The sequence below is a fragment of the Lutra lutra genome, chromosome 13 (genome assembly GCF_902655055.1).
Source record: "Lutra lutra chromosome 13, mLutLut1.2, whole genome shotgun sequence".
NCBI classification, from domain to species: Eukaryota; Metazoa; Chordata; class Mammalia; order Carnivora; family Mustelidae; genus Lutra; species Lutra lutra.
The window spans coordinates 44,864,435-44,881,677 of record NC_062290.1 but is presented as its reverse complement, the minus strand read 5'-3'; the positions used below and the strand labels follow the sequence as shown (position 1 = coordinate 44,881,677).

General features: G+C 37.7%; 1 protein-coding gene across 1 annotated transcript in view; it reads right to left on the bottom strand.

Annotated features, from left to right (window-relative positions):
* Positions 1-17,243, bottom strand: part of ADAMTSL1 (ADAMTS like 1) — a 932,409-nt gene that overhangs the window by 326,653 nt on the left and 588,513 nt on the right.

Sequence of the window (17,243 nt, the reverse complement as noted above, 5' to 3'; positions counted from 1 at the left end):
TGAACCCAAAACATCTCAAGCATAGTTCAAGACCCTCGTTGAACCCCTGATACAGCTGGGATCACCCAGCTGCAGGAGCGGAAACTCAAGCAGAATCATCTTAGCTTCTTGTCCCACCAGTATGATCATAATAATTGCAACAGAACAGCTCTCATTTGTATAGAGATTCGCCCTGTACCAAGTTTTTAGCTTTTAATTATAATTTGGTTATGAGACCACTATTTTTCTTATTCCCCCAGAAATCAGATTTAGAAACTGATGCCCTAATTGTTTTGAAAAAAATATTTTCTGTCTTATCCTGGGCATCACCTTTGAAATATTAGCTTCTGGAGAGATGCTTTATGATACCATGTCATCAGCTCTGCCCATGAGATGTGGTTTTCCTTAGGTTATACTGAATGTAGAAGGTACTGGATATGAACATTGTGATTTTGGGTCTCCTAAAATCTTAGTAGTAAGAATCATGAGTTTTCAGTTGGGATAATGAAAGAAGAAAACAAGTGAATTATTTATATACTTATGCACTGAACCTGGCTCATAGGTAGTAATGATGAAAACAAGATTATTGAAAAGTCTAGTGGCTATTTGAACCAGACACATCCTCCATCAGGAATATGGCAAAAAAACGTGGTGTGGGAACGATGCCCTGGATTAAAGGTCCCCAACTTCCAGCCTCTCTTATGTCTCTAGAAATGCCATCAAATGGAGATGGGGCAAGAAAGAGCAATCTAACATTTTCCCTGGCCTTCTGTCTATTTCCAACTAATCGTAATATGCCTGTGGATTGACAAGCCTGTATCAGGATACTGACTCAGGACTTCCTCACTCTGAAAAAAAAATGTATTTTGTTTAAAATAGTCAGAGGATCCCATGAATTACTGTATTTAGCCGTTAATACAATATCACAGTTTTTCTCTCCAATTTTTAAATACTCGATGTGAACGGCAACAGAATTTTTTTCTTTAAAAGGACAGAAATAAAAATCTGACCTTTCATTTGCTCCCGTTATAATTCATAAAATCCGTGGAGTTCTGCCATATATGAATCCAATTCAAAACACTTTCTGGTTAATCAACTAGCCAGTGGGAAAGATAAGATGGATCCCAGATGTCCCCTGATGATGATAGGTGGATCAGATTACATTGTGGGATAAAAGAGAGTTAGGCTTTCCAGAGTTTACCCACTGGGTGGAATATAAAAGATGATCTCTCAGCAGCTAAGGTGGGAGCATCTGAAAGGCCTTTAAGATGGTTTTTGAAAAAATAATACAGAAAATAGATTCGGGGTCAGGAGAAACACTACTTTTTCTTTATTTTCTCTCTTTTTAAGGAAGACATTTTCTTTCCAGAGGGACATGTCTCTGCTTTACCTCTGTCATTCGATGGTTGACCACTTCTGGTAATTTTTGCTGTTTCACTTAATATATTATAGGAGTGCCATATTCTGATTCCATGGTTTTATTTACAGAGTCACTATTAATAACTGATAATAATCAAGAAAACACAGAAAGTGTATTTAGGTGGTCACATGAACTGTAGCCATGGAAGAAATCTATGCTTCCCACTCTACTTCCCTATCTTGCAACTGTTCTTCTGAATTTTTTATTGCCCCTTCATCCTGCCCTATCCACTCATTCCTCATAAACATTCCATGCAGGAAAACAGAGCTTCTTAGTAAGGCATTTGCTCTATTTGCTAGCAATTTGGGAGTGCTACTTCATGATATGAACATATAGAGAAATTTATCAGCTACTTGATGACTTTAGAAAAACCACCTACTAGTTCTCAGTTTTTATCCTAGAAACATTGGGAATCCTCGATGTACTGATGGTAAACTAGGAAGAGATTATAAGTTTCCTTCAACAATAAATGGATGGAGGATCTGGAAAAATATACGCCTAAAACTTAAAAATGTCTTAGCACACTTAAGTAGATGGCAGGCTGCCCCGTTTATATATTTTTGTACTCCATTACTTGGCTCTCTGCTTTTTTTATTCAGAGTTTGGGTGATACATGGTATTTCCCCTGCTAGGTAAGTATGGAGAGAGCCCAAACATCCATTGATTGATGAATGGATAAAGAAGATTTGGTATACCCACAGACACACACAGACACACACACACACAGGAATATTATTCAGCCATTAAAAAGAGATGACATCTTCCATTTGCAATGATGTGGATGAGCTAGAGAAGATTATGCTAAATGAAGTCAGTCAGTCAGAGGAAGACAAATACCATATGAACTCACTCATATGTGGAATTTAAGAAGAAAAACAGACGACCATATAGGAAGGGGGAAAAGAAAAAAAGGAGAGAGGGAAATAAGCCCACAAGCCATAAGGGACTCTTGATGATGGAGAAACAAACCAAGGATTGGTGGAGGAAGGTTGGTGGGGGATAGGCTAGAAGGATGATTGGGATTAAAGAGGGCACTTACAGTGATGAGCACTGGGTATTATAGGTAAGTGATGAATCACTGAATCTCTACTTCAGAAACCAATTTGTATTGTGTGTTAACTCACAAAATTTAATATAAAATATAAAAAAATAAAATTATAAAGATAATATTTAAAAAAAAGTTAAGGAGAAACAACTAAACAGCAAATATCCACTGATACAACCCACATAATATGGTATTTAATTCTCAGAAACAGAACCAATGTTTCAATTTCTATTCCCATCTCAGACTTTTCTCCTGAATTTCAGACTTTGATACACAAGGGCTTCCTCACCATCTGGATGTCTAAAACATCACCAGCTCACCGGTCCAAACCTGAGCCCCTGATCCTTTTCCTCTCCCTGGATCTGTTCCCTCCCCAGATCCTTCCCAGTCACAGTCAACTCCATTCTTTTCAGGCAGTGGTTCTCAAGCTTGAGAATGTATCAGAGACACCTGGAGGGCTTATGAAAAATACAAGGTTGCTGGGGGCCCCACCCTCCAGAGTTTCTGATTCAGTAGATCTGGGGTGAGGTCCAAGAATATGCATTTCTACAAGTTCTCTGATGATTCTAATGCCGCTAGTTTGGTGACCACACTTTATGAACCACTGCCTTAGAGTCATCCTTGACTCCCACATCCGATCCATTGGGAAAGACTGGTTTTTTAGACGAAGTATGTAGACTCTGACCACAGCCTAGTCTGAGACATCATTATGTCACCTGCATTATTGCCATAGTCTCCTAACTGATGGTCTGTTTTCTACCCTGCTCTCCTAGAGACTTTTGTCAGTGTAGCAGCCAGAATGAGCTTATTAAAGCACAGAGCAAATTGTATAAACTTTCTGCTACAACTTCGCCATTCACTCAGATAAAAGCCAAAATCTTCATCTCAGCTGGAGGTAAAGATCTGGCCCCATCACCTCCTACTGTCATCATTTTTCACTTGGTTCTAGCCACACTGGATTCCCAGCTCTCTCTTGAACACTACAGGAATGCTTTTACATTAGGACACAAGTTTTATCTATTCTCTCTGCCTAGAATTTTCTTTGCTCAGATTCCAAGTGGCTAATTACCTCACCTCCATCAAGTTTTTGCTCAAATATCACCTTCTCAAAATAGACCTACCCTGAGTAATCTCCGTAAAAATTGCAACATCCACTCCCATTACTGATTCCTACTTATACTCTCAGACTTTTTCCTTTTTCCCTGTCACAATCACTTTCAAGTATACCATATAATTTACTCCTTTATCATGCTCATTTTAATTGGTCTGTCTCCTTCTGCAGAAGCATAAGCTCCAGAAGGACAGGAATCTTTGGCTGGGGTTGCTTTCATAGAATAGTACTCAAGTGTTTGTTAAAAGAATGAGTGACTAACACATGAACTAAATGAAACAGATGGTGCTATTTTTCATTGTAGAAACTCCAACTCTATTTTCTCATCTCTTCAGGAAATCTAAATCTTGATAGCTTTCTCATTGCTGGGACATCTAAATACCCTTTCTTTAAAATACAAATATACAAGAATACTTGTGCATTTCAGACACTAGGAAAGTGAGTAGGGATTCCTGCCTGCTTTCTGAATAGGCAGATTGATATTTCCTCCTTCACATCAACAAATTTAACAGGGTAATATTAAGAAACATAAAATGTGCTGAAATTATTTATTATTCAATAAATAGCCAGACATTTGTAAATTTATATAACACTCCATGTTATATGCATGCACTATAAAGGGCTAATGTTAAGGTATCAAGCTTTATCCCCCAAATTCTGGCCACCTGCTTACAGTAACATCAACATCATCATCAAAATCATTTATTTGTAAAAGACTGTTAGCTGCTACATAAAATGAAATTAAACAGACATCCCTGCCCTGTCTAGACAGTCTGTATGGAGGCAATTCTATTATATTTCAAGAACATAATATTTAAATCTCCAACACATCATTGTGAGTGCAAAGTACAGAAAATAGGGTCCATTCTGGAGGGTGGTGCTATAGGAGGTAGAGGTCATTCTTGGCTCGTTCTTCCTCCTTTTTGAAAATGCCAACAGACTTTCTTAGGACACGACATTTTCCTATACAAGGCCTATTTAAAAGTCCTTGTTTTTGTTCTCATTTTTTCCTGGTGTAAAAGATGTGCTGATTTTCTTTATTCTTCTTCCAAACTGTCAACACGTTTGGAAAATATCTTTAAGGGAAATAAGTCCCCACAAAAACTAACCATTAACCATTTTAATGCCTTACTCTGGATCAGGTTAAGGCTCAATCAAAGAACATCTTTATAGATTTGGGGCCCTGTAAAATAGTATGGAACTCTCTAGTTTATTCAAACTTTGGCTGTGCCCTACTCTGTGCCTCCTAAGTGAACACTGACTACGGGTATACTGAATAGCTCTAAACCACTCCAGTGTGTCATTCAGGTCCAGACATAAGAGATGCAAAAATGAATGATATAATAAATCATTAACCACACCCTACTTACTCGATTAGAGCTTGTTATCTGGAAACAAATGCTTTGCCTGGCTAGTTTTTTTTTTTTTTTAAGATTTTATTTATTTATTGTCAGAGAGAGAGAGGGAGAGAGAGCAAGCACAGGCAGACAGAATGGCAGGCAGAAGGCAGAGGGAGAAGCAGGCTCCCTGATGAGCAAGGAGCCCGATGTGGGACTCGATCCCAGGACGCTGGGATCATGACCTGAGCCGAAGGCAGCTGCTTAACCAACTGAGCCACCCAGGCGTCCCGCCTGGCTAGTTTTTAATGACTCCAGGCATCTGAGAGCTGATCTAAGCAAAAAACATTTAAAACATTTAGTTTTATAAGTTCATTTTTTTTTTCCTTTGGGTAGCTTTATATTTCAGTACTTTTATTTTTTTCTCCTTTGAATAATGCAGACTCTTGGAATCCAATTCCCCAGAGGTATTTGTAAGACTGGTTGTAGTTTGTCATGTTAGACTCTTTAAATTCTCTCAATTTTGAAAATATTCATTCCTTGAAGCCTTTTATTATTTTTAGTCCCTTTCTTTGAATTAGCTCCAATTTAGCAGTATCTTTTCTTAAATCAGCATTTCTCCCTTTTTACAATATTTTTATAGTTTTAAAATAAACGTTTTCCCCTCCCCTTCCAAATTAGCATATTGGAAGTGGTCATTTGTAATCTTTTTTGGGACATGGCATACAATTTCATTTTATAAGCACACAATTACATAGGGTTTTTTTTTTTTTTTTTTTCGGTTGTTGTTGTTTTCAAACTGCATTTACCAAAATATTTGTGGCAGAGAGTCAGATTAGAGGAAAGACTATACAAGGGGACTATTTTAGCCGATAAATACTTAAACTGTCATGACTGCATAACAATTTCACTGTGTTTCTATTTATTGGGAAAGGGTACTATAGCTTGGCATATTACAAAGGAGCAAATATGAAGACTGAAATTATCTTCCAGAATATGCGGGGTTTGTACCAGTCACTTGAAAGAAAAATGAAAAAGGACACTGTCTAGAGCAATTCAGGATAAATACCATGTTAGAAAATTGAGAGGAAACCCCCACATTCTTGCCTCACCTTCTCTCCATCACTGTCTGGCACAAACCCCCTGAATGTGGCCTGCAAGCTTCACTGCATTTTGGCTGCCACTGAATCCGAGAGCTTGTCTGTTTTCCTGGCACTGTATCTAATCAGGGCTCCTTTTTGGAGGCAGGTGATACAGTACTGTGAATGGCTTGAAATAACCTCTAGGCACTCTTTGGGTAAGGACCTAGAAGTTCTTTGCTATCTTTTCCCAGTTCGCCTTCTAAATTTCCTTCCTTTTCCCCTTCTTTTACTCCTAGGGGCTTTAGGACCTACATGCATCACTAATCATATCTCTGCCTTCTCTCTTCTCTCTTTGACCTCGCCCAGGAGGATGGGTCCATCACTGCTCCTTTAATCCTTCTCTCGCCAGCTTCTAGTTACAGCCATTGATTGGACCATTGGGTGCCATTTTCAGAACACAGTGAAAGGAGTCAGCTCTTAAATGAAAGGGAAAGGTCTATCCCTGCCTAGGGTCTCAAGATTTACCCTGGTTGAAAGGTGGCTGGTACTGTCCTATGGTAGATTTGTGGGCTAATGGGAACATAAATGGTTAAGGTAAGTTTAAATCCATATGGGCACATGGTAAAGTACTCAACAAATGTTTGCTATTGCTATTATTCCAATACCATGGAAGTATTGGGCTACACAGCTTTAGGGGGACATCAGAGGGGACCTCAGACTGGTGTTTTTTTAATCCAGGTTTGCCTTCCCCATTGTCTTGCTATCTCCAGAAATACTTTATTTATTTGTTTAAACATCATTTTAATTAAAGTGACCGATCCGAATGCCTTAACATATGAATCTAATCAAACAATATCACGTGCCAAATGTACTGGGTTATAAGTTTAATGGATGACAACACTCAGCTTTGTTCCTATGTGCTCATACTTCTTAGTTGTTGATCTTGGACCACAGATTGTATTTAAGAAAACAAAAAGGAATTAGAGAAATATATTTTCTGACCCCTAAACCCCAGTGTTTTCAGGTTGTCCTTTGAACTTAAAGCGTGGCCTCCGAGCTCCAGACTCATCTTGAAGAGCTCATTGCTCCAAAGTTGATTCTCTTGTCCTCTGCATGTAAACCTTCCATTTCCTTCAGTGGGCAGCAGGAGGCAAAGTAAAGAGGGATGCAGATGGATTCAACTTATCTAGAGTCAGTTTTGGATGAATAATAATGCTTTCTACTTAATCAATCCCAATAACTGTTAATTACTATGTTCAAAAAAACAGACACCTTGCCAAAGACCAGGCTATGGGGAATAGTCGGATATACTCCCTGACTTTGTGATGCTCTACCATTTGAAGGAGGAGGGTGGATACTGAGGCCTTATATCAAGCTACAGGATTACAGGGAGAGTGGCAGAAAATTTGAAATTAGAAGATAGCTTCTGGATAGAGATTACTTCTCTTCATATTTTGTTTCCCTTTAAGCCTGAATCCAGACAAGGTGACAAAGGAAAGAGCCATGATGCACTCTGTCAGTATTCCTTAGAACTCTTTCAACCTGTTTTTCCTGTTCAGCGTGGTGTGGCAGTGTGACAAATACCTCAGCATGTTCCTGCGGGAGCTGACCGGTCTTTTCTGTTCTAGAGGCTCAGTTCTCCAGACTTCTCTCCAACCTCCCCACACTTTACATCGGAATACTTGTCATTCCCTCAATGCTGAGTTCCTCTGACTGATTTTATCCAATATGGCTTCATATTCACCCAGCTGACTCCTTAAAGCTTAGGTATCACTTCCTGGTCATCTTCCCTGGCCTCCTATTCTCTGCCTGTGCCAGGCAACTCCCTCTGAGATGCCATAGCACCCTGTAACTACTTTCATCCTTGGACTAACCAACCTGTATTTTATTTTTGGTTTAGTAAGGGCCTATGGTAAGCCTGGAACAAACTTTATGCCAGATATCTATTACTTAATCCAACCAAGGACTGGATGAAGGGACTTCTAGATGTAACAAAATGTAGGACTAGATTCTTTGAGGAAGCTTCTTACCATAGAACACCTAAAAACACCATAATTCATAAAAATAAAATAAAAGAATGTTAATGGACAGCTGGGTAGGCAAAGAGTTTTTTCTCAGAGACAAAAGTAATGAGAAAACATGAATTCAGAGAGGAAATTAATGGATATCCTAAAGGGATCTGCTGGTTTCCTGGTGGTTTAGAGATTTCCATTTTCATAGCCTCTAAGAGCAGGGTACAAGGGATAACATTTATGGACTGTAAGCTGTGGAAGAGGATCAAGATTCCCCACCTAATGCCTAGACCTTAAGACAAAACCCTCAGAGAGGACTAGGAAAAGGGGAGAAAAAAACCCACTTCGTTTCTGCAAAAGGCCAAAATATGGAGATAGTAAGGAGATTAGTGGTTTCTGGGTTATGAAGAAGAGAGTGATGGATAGACCATAGGGAATTTTACTGCACTGTAACTTCTCTGTATGATACTACAATGGTGGACGTATGAAATTATCCATTTGTCCAAACCCATAGAATATACAATAACAAGAATGAGCCATAATGTAAGCTATGGACTTTGGGTGATTATATGTCAATGTAGGTCAATTGGTTGTAATAAGTGTTTAAATAAATAAATAATAATAAATGCACCCCCCACTCCAGTGAAGGTCGTTGCTAGTCAGGAAGACTCTGCTTGTGCTAGGCATAGGCACATGGGAAATCTTTCTGCCTAATTTTGCTGTGAACCTAAAACTTCTGTGAACAGCAGAGTATTAACAAACAAAAACAACAACAACAAAAATGGGATGATACCAGCAAAACAAAAGCACTCAGCTTCACAGAGAAAAACAAGGAAACTTGCCAATGAGGAATGGGGCAAAAGTCTCCTTCAGAATTCCTAATAACAGGACTCAAGAGAATCTGGGACACAATTCACACAAAACGGAAAGTGAAGAACTTTGTATAAAGTGATCTTGATTCATTCTGATCACTACCCCATTCCAACATCCTCTCCCTCAAAAGCAGATGTAGTTTTCCCAGAAAGTACACACACTAACCTAGGCTACAAGGAAAGTGGTCTTAAATTTCAACAATCATGAAAGCACATAGAAATATCACAAAACATATGAGGAAAAAATGTGACATGAAAAGGAGACAGTAGAAAATAAGGAAACAAAAATTCATGTAGGAAAATTATCAGACACAGAATACAAAATAAAATTTAATACACTAATGGAGAATTCTTTAAAAAATGTTAAAATGGAAGGTAGGCAAATGAAATATACAGAAAGGCTTAGAAACTTAATAGATGGGGAGAATATCATGAGAGACTCTTGACTCTAGGAAACAAACTGAGGGTCAAGAAAGGCGAGGTGGGTAGGGGGGATGGGGTGATGCGCATTAAGGAGGGCATTAGGCAGTAAGGAAGACACATTGTTAAATGGAGAGAAGAGTTAAAAAAAAAAAGGAGAGAAGAGTTGAAATTACAGAAGACACACAGTACAGAGAGGCAAAGATATAGAAAGCATGAGAAAATTATTTTCCAAGAATTTTCTTGGAAAAATAATTAAAAATAATTAAAAATACAAATCCTGCACCAGAAAGTCCAATGAAAATCAAACAGCATAAACAAATGATCTGTTCTACACAGATCATAGCTAACTGAAGAATACCAGTAATAAAGATAAAATCATAAAAGAAGTAACAGAAAAGACAAAGGAAAAACAATTAGAATGACAATTGGCTTCTCAACAGCAAATATGGGAATTAGAAGTCAATGAACACCTCTTTAAAGTGTTAAGAGAGATAATTATTTTCACAGCAAAATTAATATTTAAGAGAACTAAATACAGATACTTTACACAAACAACAAGAAAACCAAGAGCACTTATTTCCATTTAACCCTCACTGAAAGAACTTCTAAAGGATGTACTCCAGACAGAAAAAAATGAGCCTTGAATATCTAGGATTTAAGAAAGAATAGAGATCAAAGAAAATGGACTATTTCAAGTATAGCTAAATAAACATTGACTATATGGAGTAATCTGTGGGGCTAATAAAGATGAGCTGACCGTATAAAGCACTGACTACACAAAACATCTAATCTGTGGGGTTAATAAAAATGGAGCCCAAACACTTGACAACAAAAGGCATATAAGTTTCCAGGAGGGTAATTAGAGTTAAGAAATGTTTTCAAAGACTTGAATTGTTTGGTAGGCAGGTACAGATACCACTTAACTTTAGCTCTTCAGTATGCATATTGAGATTTAGAATAACCGTTAAAAGAATAGCAAATGATGTATAATTTTAAAACCAGTAGAAGGAAAATTGTAATAAAAAAGTCTCAATAGTTAAAAGAAGGCAAAAAAGGAAAAAAGAAATGTTGAAGGGCGCCTGGGTGGCTCAGTGGGTTAAAGCCTCTGCCTTCGGCTCAGGTCATGATCTCAGGGTCCTGGGATCTCGAGCCCCACATCCGGCTCTCTGCTCAGCAGGGAGCCTGCTTCCCCCACCCTCTCTCTGCCTGCCTCTCTGCCTACTTGTGATCTCTGTCAAATAAATAAATAAAATCTTAAAAATAAAATAAAATAAAAAAAGAAATGTTGAGGTAGGAACTAGAGATCCCAAAATCTGCTGGTAGACACAATTCCAATTTTATCATTAATCATAGTAAATGCTAAGAGTGAAGAAAGCAAAGATGTCCAGATTACAATTTAATCTGTTACACAAATCTTGTGTAAAGTTACACAAGATACTCAAACTTAGAGATATATTGAAAGTAAAAGAATGAAAATGATATATGGGATAAATCTAACATAATGAAATGTAGACCAGCTATAATAATATCAGACAAAACAGATTTTGAGGCAAAAAGCACTACTACTGATAAATATGGTCACTACATTATGAATAAAGGTAAAATTCCCCAGGAAGATAAAACCTTTTTAGAATGCATATCTATTAATAGGACATGTTCAAAAGAATTCAAAGAGATCACAAGGTGAAATTGGCAAATTAACCAACAAAGTAGAACACTTCAAAAATCCTTCTCTCGAGCAGGTTAAAAAAAATCGTTGAAGTAAGAGATTTGAAAAGCATATTTAAATGTTTGATATATACTCATATATAGAAGCTTACACCTCTAGATCAGGGATTGCATGTTTTCTCCAACAACACGTGGATATTAGGTCATAAAGAAAATATTAACAAACTTCAAAGAAATTGAGTTAAAAAAATCACTTTAAACAAAATTACAATATAACTGTTAGAGACCAATAAAGATTATTTGAAAACTGCCATATATTTGGGAGTTAATAGACTAGTAAATAACTGTCAAATTTCCATTACTTTTGCTTCAAATTATAAATACCTAGAACTGAATAATGAAATTCTCTTTATTGCATTATGGGAAGCAACCAAAGCAGTATTTGGTTGAACATTTATATGAGGAAGCAAGATAGTCTGAAACTTAATACACTGAGCATCAAACCTAAGGAATTAGGGAAAGCACAATAAAAAAGTCCAAAGAAAGCAGATGAAATATAAATAATGCAAATGCAAATAATACAAAGATCAATGAAACAGAAAAGATAGAAACCAAAGACTCAAGAAAGCTGAAGTTTGGCCACTTAAAAAGACTACTAAAGTAGATGAATTTCTGAAAATGTTATTAAACAGTAAGATGAAAAAAACAAATCCCAAACACGATTAATGGACACAAAAGGAACACAGATACAAAAGATAGTAACAGAAAAGCATGACCAGCTCCATGCCCGTAACATATGAAAATTTAGTATTAGGCAAAATTTGTTCAAAAGGAAAAAAATGCTCAAGAAGAAACAGAAATAATGAAAATAAAAATAAACATTTATGTAGCATTTACTATGAATTTAGTGCTGTCCTACGTGGGTTACCTATATCAACTCACTCAGTCCTCATGACACAACTACGTGTCCTATTTTACAGCTGGGACAACTGAGGCACCATGAGGTTAAATGACTTTTATACAGTTAGTAACTCAACATCGAGACTGAACACGGAAAGTGTGGCCCCAAATTTCATTCTTTTTACTGCCATGCTTTACTTCATATAGCCTTTAAAAAAATTCAGTCAGTAATTAAAAATCTTCTCACAAAGAAAAAAATCTTGCTCATGACTTTACAAGCAAAGTCTACTAGACATGAAAGGATCAGACAATCACAATCTGAAATAAATTCTTCCAAAGACTAGAAAAAGAAGGAACGCTTCCCATTTTATCAAAACCAGATAAGGATTGTATATGAAAGAAAATTACTCATAAACATACATGCAAAAGACCTGAACAAAATATTAGGAAACCCAAACCAGACATACAAAAAGTGTAATATATGTGACCAAGTTGGGTATATTCCAGGAATACACCCACAAGATTAGACAATTTAAAGTCATATAATATCAAGCATTGGCAAGGATATGGAATCAAGAGAATATATATAATTTGTGTGGGGCTGAGAATAGAAACAATCACTGGAAAAAACTGTGGAATTGCTTTGTTAAGTTTGAGCAACCACTATCTTGTTTTGTATTTTCTGTTTACTCTGGCTTTTCTTTGCTATTTTTTTCCTTCTTCCCGAACTTCTATTAAGTTGGTAAGATTATCTTTGTTTTCTAGTATTTCTTCTGCTAGTTTGAAAATTATAGATTGCATTTCCATTCTTTAAATACTTTCGAAATTTTGATAATCAACTTGAATTTTGTAAAAATCTCACTGTATTTGGTGTTTCTATCCTCTTCTCAAATATTGCAAGGATCTTAATATCTACTAAACACCACAATGCTGTTAATATACAAACATTAATTGAAAACAAGTTGTGTTCAACCGTTGGTTTACTGGCTGTATTCAATTTCTTTTTTTTTTTAAAGATTTTATTTATTTATTTGAGAGAGAGCAAGCACAAATGAATGGGTGGGAGGGGCAGTGGGAAGAGAGACAAGCAGACTCCCCTCCGAATAGGGAGCCCAACATTAGGGCTCAGTCTCAGGACCTCAAGATCATAACTTGAGCCAAGGGCACATGCTCAACCAATTCGGCCACCCAGGAGCCCCATGACTATTCATTTTTCTGTTGCTCCCTTAACCATTACCATAAACCCGGATTGATTATCTCACAATTCTGGAAGACAGAAGTCCAGGTAGAGTGTTGCTGACCGGGTCCCTGGCTTACTTCAGTTTTCTTTCTTGAGGCCAAAGCGAGGTGTTGGAAAGGCTAAGTTGCTTTCTGGAGCCAGGAGATGAATCCACTTCTAAGTTCATTTGGGTTTTTGGCCAAATTCAATTCTTTGCAGTTGTAGGGCAGAGGTCCCTCTTTCCATGCTAGATGTCAGCTGGAGGCCAACAGGCTTCTAGAGGTTTCTCTCTCTGGTCCTTGAGCAGGGCCCCCTCGGCTTCAGAGCCAGTCACAGTGTTTAAAAGCCTTCCTATGCTGTGGTCTCTCTGACTTCTTCGGTCATATCTTTTCTGCCTCCAGCTGCTGTAAATTCTTTGCTTTTAAGGTGTCACATGACTAGATTAGACCCACCTGGATAATTCAGGCCACTCTTCCTGTCTTAAGGTCTGCAACCTTAATTACTTTGGTAAATTCCTTTTGATATGCAATGTGACATATATTCTCAAGTTATAGGGATTAGGGCATGGGTATATTTGGGGGACCCTTCTGTCTACCACCACCTTAACTACAGCTGTCAGCATAGGTTGGGTGATTTTTTTTTTTTTTTAAGATTCTACTTATTTGAGAGTTCAAGAGGGAGTGAGCATCTGTGCTGGGGGTAGAGGGCAGCAAAGGGAGAGAAGGAATCTCAAGCAATTCCCCACTGAGCAAGGAACCTGACTCGGGGCTTGATCCCAGGACCCTGAGATCATGACCTGAGCCAAAGGTTAATGCTTAACTGACTGAGCCACCCAGGTGCCCCCCATTAGGTGATTTTGAAAATGCAGACTATCTCCAAAATCTATTCAGCTTAATTCAGTAAAGATTCATCTCACACTCATAGAATCTCTGACTCTGCACAGCAGCTGTTATCTGTGGGGTAACTCAGTGACTCATATTGGGAGAGGATGTATTAACTGATAGAACAGTGCTTCTCAAACTTTAATGCACAGACGTGTCATCTGAGGGATCTCCTTACAATGATGATTCTGATTTACAGACCTGGATGGAACCCAAGACTCTTCAGTTCTCATGTGAGCCCAGCTGATGCTAATGCTGCTGGTTCCCAAACCACCTGTGAGAAGCGCGTTTTGGAACACAGGGTCTCTTTGGTCACTACTACAAGGGAGAAGAGTGTGGCCATTATGAAACTGACCTTGATTGTTTCTCCCTGAAAATAATATATATCATTTCAATTCATATTCCAGTGGCCAAAGCTCCTCATTGATATGGTATTGTCTAACTTGGTTAGAAAAGTTCCATACTCTCATATGCTAATTAGGAATGGAGAACTAGGAATATTAGTAACGAAACATACATGCATACACAGACACGCTCTCACACCCCTGCAGGCTCATCATTGTTTTTTGGTTTTTTTTTTTTTGTATGCCTGTATGGTTTCTTAGAGTCTACCTTTTTCTTTCTGAAACTCATCCTGTAATAATTATTTTAGTGAAAATCTGTGGGTAATGAAATCTCTTGTCTTTGTACATCAGAGCACGTTGTGGGTTTTGCCTATAGTATTGATTGATAGTTGAGGGTACCAAATTCTGCACTGACACTTCTTTTCCACTAGCACTTTTCCATTAGCACTCATTATCTTCTAGACTCTAGGTGATGGAGAAGTGTCTGCCTTTATTCTAATTTTCATTCCTTTATGGGTTATCTGTTGTTCCTCTGGTAGCTTTTAGTATTTTCCCCTTTTCTTTCATGTCAGACTATTCTTCTGATGTCAAAGACTATGACATGTGTAGGTCTGTATTTTATTTTTTCTCTTCAGCCACAATTCTAGTCTGAGGACTCTGGTCCTCAGAATTTCCTTTCTGGAATATTTGAAATGTTATGTCCCCCATTCTCTTCTTTGAAAGTTCCTCTTACATGTACATAGAGAGTGAATATTTTATTCGTTCTCTATCTTTTAAAGGCTCTGTCATATCAGGTACCTGGAAGTTTGAGCTGTATTTTGGGTAAATTTTTTTTTTAAAGATTTTATTTATTTATTTGACAGAGAGAGATCACAAGCAGGCAGAGAGGCAGGCAGAGAGACAGGAGGAAGCAGGCTCCCTGCTGAGCAGAGAGCCCGATGCGGGACTGGATCCCAGGACTCCAAGATCATGACCTGAGCCAAAGGCAGTGGCTTAACCCACTGAGCCACCCAGGCGCCCCTGGGTAAATTTTTAATTGTTATCTTCAAATTCACTAATTCTCTCTTTGTGTCTGGTTGGGACTTCATCTCATTTAATGATATTTTTGTTTCAGTTACAATATTCTTTTATTGTACAATTTCTAATAGTTTATTTTGTTCATCATTATATTACTTCATCTTTGCCTGGTTTCCCCTCTCGTTTACTGTTTATTTTCAATAGTTTTTTTTTCCCCCAATGTGTTTCTTTTAAACACATGCAGTCAATTCTCATTATTCATGGTGGTTATTTTCTATTAAGTCACCATAAACACTGAATTAAGAAAATACTGTCATTGCTCACAGTCCCAATGAGTCTCTGCTCATACTTCGGCCAACCAACCAATATATAATCTTGTTTTATGTGTGTTTCTGTTTAAAGACACCTTATTTAATATCTATTGATACATTAACATTGAACTCACAGCCAAGAACATTATAATTCATGCCTGAACAAAGCTTGTGTAACATACATTTTCTCCATAAGGCACATCGCCACCTTCTTGTGCTTAGAAATACCAGACAGCACTTCAGCACTATGCTTGGGGGGCACTTTAAAAATCACCATAAAAAACAGAAAAATGTAACAAATTTGCATTACGTAGATTGTGAAAAAGACACTTGTTTATAGTAGAAGAGCTGAAACAAGAAGGCACCACCTCAGCTGGGAATGTGCTGGCTGGACAACTGAAATTTTTTGCCACTCTGCACATGTCTGCAAATGGCCAGGGACAAATTTCTAGAGAAATGGTGAATTCATGATTATTGGAATCCACAAATAAGGATTGACTGTATCAACTTTAAAGTCTTAATAAAACTGTTTCATTTGTCACATTTTATCTGGGGGGAATATTAATTTTGTTCATTTTCTTGATATATTTATTGGAAATTTTTTGAAATTTTGAAATTTTGGAAATTTGAAATATTTGTAGACTTAGTTTCAACGGAAAGGGTTTGCTTCTCCCGTTTTTCCTCTTTGTCCCCAACTGCCCTAAAAGTTTTGTGATCATCTCCATGTGGTTCATATAGCTTCCAGTTCAGAATCAGATTACTAGGCTGAAATTTTGAGTTTTATTTATTTTACTTTATTTTTTAAAAAGCATTTTTTATTTATTCATTTAAGAGAGAGAGAGAGCACAAGCAAGGGGAGAGGCAGAGGAAGAGGGAGAAGCAGACTCCCCACTGAGTTGGGAGCTCTACGTGGGGCTTGATCCCAGGACCTGGAGATCATGATCCGAGCCCAAGACAGACACTTAACAATCTGAGCCACTGCAGCACCCCTGGAAGTTGGGGTTTTAATCCATAATGAGGAAATTGCAAATCCAATCATGAGCCCAAGTGTCCTTTGGTAGTTTCAGTCCATGATGTCTAACAGCCTCTGGAGACCCACTGTTTCAGGTAAAACTCTCACTCCAGGCAAAACGTCATCATTTAAAACCAAACCAAACCAAACTTCAGCTACTGTCTACACAAAAAGCACATCCAGGCTTCTGACATGAAGTTCTCTACCTGGCTTAGGGGCTCCTTCTCCAGTACAAGTAAATTTAGCCCTGGTTATCCCTTGGAAGGGGCTAATCATTGCTTACTTCTAGTTATGGATCCCAAAAGCCCGTGACCATCAGCACTGCTTGCCATCTTGTTCGTATGCTCCATTTTTGGTCTATGGACCTTTTACTCTTGCTTTTGAACTTGGCTGTGTCATTGGTTTTATCGTTGACACTACTGCCAGTTTGGAAACAGAGGGAATACCAGACTGATCTGAAATTCTCTTAGTTCTTTCCTTACACTTTTCTTTCACATCTTTTTCTGCATGGAATTGTAAATATTTGTATTTTTGGCTTTCTTGTCTTCCCGGCTTCAGTTTCAAAACATTTAAGAGTAGACAATCTTGAGCAAATCTTTTTGTTGTCATT